The following is a 3,824-nucleotide window of genomic DNA, read 5'->3' as shown; positions in this document are numbered from 1 at the left end:
GCATCCTGTAAATAAAAATAAGATCTACAAACTTAAGCTAAAATTCATTCCAGGTATTTCCACATGAAATTCATAGCTCAGTTCATAATTTCTATCGGAACACTTTACAGTTGCACTAATGAGTTTCTTTTGAATTTTCCTCCAGTAATAACATTAAAACTATTTTTCGGCTTATCATTCTTTTTAATCTGTAAAAACTAACTTAAAATATATTCTATTCAGTTAAAATTTTAGTGATCTGTTGTTAAAGTAAATTTCATGTATAAAGTCATCTTTATTAAGCAATAAATTTTAATTTCTACTATATGCTAAAGTCATATGAAGTATAACTCAGATAGGGCCAGGAATCTGGGCAAAGCTTCAAATGCTCCAGGTTTGAAGGTGTACAGAGAATGGAAACCAGAGAAAGGAGAGGGACACTTACATTGCTGTTCATCACTGCCATCCCCACACTGGTCTGTAAAGTCACACACATTGTCAGAAGGCAAGGAGACTCCATTGTCACATCGAAAAGCGTCTGATCCTTGATGACCCAGGAAGGAAATGAAAACAGAGGAAATCCAAAGAAAGCACAAAGCTTCATTCATTGAGAACACTAACATTTTCAGCCAGCAAGAGACCCTTTACTTAGTATTAGCTACTAAAAATCAGGCCATTAAAATGGGTGAGCTCATTATTGGAAGCATCTTTTTATTTTCTCTCTTCTTTGCTTGTTAGATCTCTTCTTAGGGCTGGATGCCACTGGTAACTAGCTGCAACTCTAACAAATGACTCTTCAGGCAGGTAATTTACTCTTTCAGAGGAGTGCCTTTAGAAAATATTTAACTTGAGTAATTGCACTATTGCACACTAAGGGTGTTTATTGCCCTATGTACACCATGCTTAAACAATTTAAGCTTTTATGATCATGCTAGCTCTTGAAAGAAAAAAAATTAAAAAACAAAGGACAAGCAAAGGGGAGGGAGTATAATAAATGATAAGTTGTATAGAAATGTTCTGCCTTAATTCCTATGCTCATTTAATCCTGTTTGTATAATGTGGAATGTGATTGTCACTAAAACATACTCAGATTTTTCAGGTCCAATTGTTAAAACTGCTCAGTGAAAAATGAAGTATTTATGCTGCTTAACTCAACAGAAAATTCACATTATTTCTGAGATAGTTTAAGAATCACAGATTTTTAAAAACCAAAAATACATTAAATATTATTATATTATAAAACACATATATTGAACCCAACTAAATTATAGGGTATCTGTAAGCTGACGTTATAAACTGAAATTCAGATATCTTCTACATATAGTAGTGTTCCTTTCTCTTTCTCTCCCCACCCTCCCAATCAATGTATCCTACAAAATCATAATATATACCTTAAATGTACATGAGAAAATGAGTTTTAAAAATATACTGAAAAAATTAAGCAAAATAGCAAAGTGTTGTAATAAACATATCTGATTAAAAAAGAAAAACCTGTGGCAGGCGAGACACCTCAGTGGACTAAGTGCCTGCTTGGGCAAGTGCAGTGGACCATTGTTTGATCCCTGATTCCACATGTCAAGCCAGCCCTGCGCGCCGGATGTGCTGAGCCGAAGACTGAGTCTTGGCATGGTCTTGCGCACCTGGAATCCCAGCGCTGGGGAGGGTGAAAACAGCAGGATCACGATGAGTCCAAGCTGCATAGTGAGACCCTATATCAAATACATAAAATGAAAAAAGAAAGAAAGAAAGTAATTGGTACTAAAACATTCCAATTCAAGTACAAATTAAATGAAATTAATGATGGATCATAATAATTTCAACTTTTGCTAGGAATATGCAATACGTAAAAATTCTACTTTAAAAAGGAACTACAGCTCTTGTATTTAGTGTGTTTTCCCATTTTTTAGGGGGGGGGTCATAAATCATGTCATGCTTTTTTAGTGCTGTTTTTCCCCTCTTTAACTCATGTATTTCAAAAGATTCTTTAGATTTTGCACTATACTTTGTACTACAGTAAAAACATATTCCACTATCTTCCAGCAATAAATATATTATTATAACACATCAAATCTCATTCAGGTTTTTCATTTTAAAAAGGGAAGAAAGAAACAGAGGAAGGAATAAAGACAAGAGAAGGAAAAGGAAGAAGAAGAAAAGAGAGAAATCAAGAAAGGGCAGGGTTTGAAAGATGGCGGACAATGTGGACAGGAAACACACCACCAGCACTGTAGAGGAGCCGGGGGACCTCATCAGACTCAGCCTGGAGGAGCGACTCTGTGTGAAAATGGGGACCGACCGAGAGCTTCGAGGCAGACCACACGCTTATGATCAGCATTTAAACATGACATTGGGAGATGTGGGAGAAACTGTGACCACTATAGAAACTGATGAAGAGACATACGAGGAGATACACAGAGCAACAAACGAAATAGCCCAACGCTTTTTTTTCCGAGGAGGCGGTGTTGTGCTAGTTGCCCCTCCACTAAGAGTTGGCTGAAATGGAAATTTTGTACTGTGTGGCAATGCTGGGCTGTATAACTGCACCAGACTTTCAGGGGACAAGGCTGCCCACACTGATACCACTGGATAGCCAAGGGATTTATTCACCAATGAAATGAGTTGATTTGCAAAAACCTTGTAACACTTCAAGTTAAGTAGCATTTTGTTTTTCTTTTAGTTTTTCTACTATACATATTCACCAAGGTGCTGAACCTTTTCAGGAGTTGGTTTGCTCTCTCATTCTTGCTAACAGTGTCTAGTGTTTTGTTTTTGTTTTTTTCGGAACCGGGAATTGAACTCAGGCCCTTGCGCTTGCCAGGGAATCGTTTATTTCATTGAGCCATCTTCCTGGGCCCTTAGTGTTTTTCTTCTTTAAATTAAACTTGATGTTTCCCTTTTAACACACACACAAAAAGAAAGTCTGAATGAAAGGAGATGTGAGATAATAGAAAACATGGCACTTCTATGCCCTGGTTCTAAATTCCACATCATGCATTTTAACATTTTCACATTTTCCAGTTTTAAAATGTAGCACATATCTTGTGGCTGTCACAGTTTAGTTGTTGATCACATGGTTTCAGGTGGTAAACTGTGTTATTAAGTCTTACTACCTACTAAAAATAATGTTGCCCTGTAGTGTTTCAAGTGCCATTCATCATTTAGACAAGAAATGAACTAGAATGGAGGCCCCTGAGTAAATCAGTCTAACCCAAGGGATTATTTAATAGTGTGAATGTATCTTTTGTTTTCAAAATATAAAGTTAATTTCAACTGATAATACCTTTGTCACAGGAATATGGAGATGTTGAAAATAGCTAAGGTGGTCTTTATTCAGTGCATTTAGTAAAAGGAAAAATCCCTTCATGGTATCCAGGGCTCCCACAGTGTGCTGGATTCAATCTACAATGTCACATTTAGTCTAAAATATCTTTTCATGTTCTTCACTACTTTTATGGAAAAAGCTACTATTTGGGTACAGTAAGCTTGTCTGCAATCACACAGTGTTAAAGATAGGATGTGAACTCTAGGTAGAAAAAAAATGGCTGTATAATTGTAATTGAGTTATATTGCCAGTGGCTTTCATCATTGATTACAAAGCTCTTGGTTAAGATACTCTTAAAAGGCAGCATAGTCAAATGAGAAAGGACAAATATCTTAAATATATGGGTTTTCTCTTTCAAGAACAACAGAATATGTATCTTATATTAAATACTGGATCCAGGTAAAAGAAGTATAAGATACAGTTCTAAGTAAGACAATAGCAGGGCCAGTCAGATAGCTCAGCGAAATAAAGGGCCTGCTTAGGCAGACATAGGGACCAGGGTTTAATCCCCAACATGCTGTGA

The 3,824-nt window shown here is 36.4% G+C and overlaps 1 pseudogene; it reads left to right on the top strand.

Annotated features, from left to right (window-relative positions):
• The first annotated feature begins 2,167 nt into the window (after positions 1–2,167).
• LOC101575666 lies at positions 2,168–2,476 on the top strand (annotated as a pseudogene).
• Positions 2,477–3,824: the final 1,348 nt, after the last annotated feature.

Source organism: Octodon degus, unplaced genomic scaffold (genome assembly GCF_000260255.1).
Source record: "Octodon degus isolate 3935 unplaced genomic scaffold, OctDeg1.0 scaffold00208, whole genome shotgun sequence".
NCBI lineage: Eukaryota > Metazoa > Chordata > Mammalia > Rodentia > Octodontidae > Octodon > Octodon degus.
The sequence above is the reverse complement of the archived record's forward strand: the minus strand, read 5'-3'. Positions and strand labels throughout refer to the sequence as shown.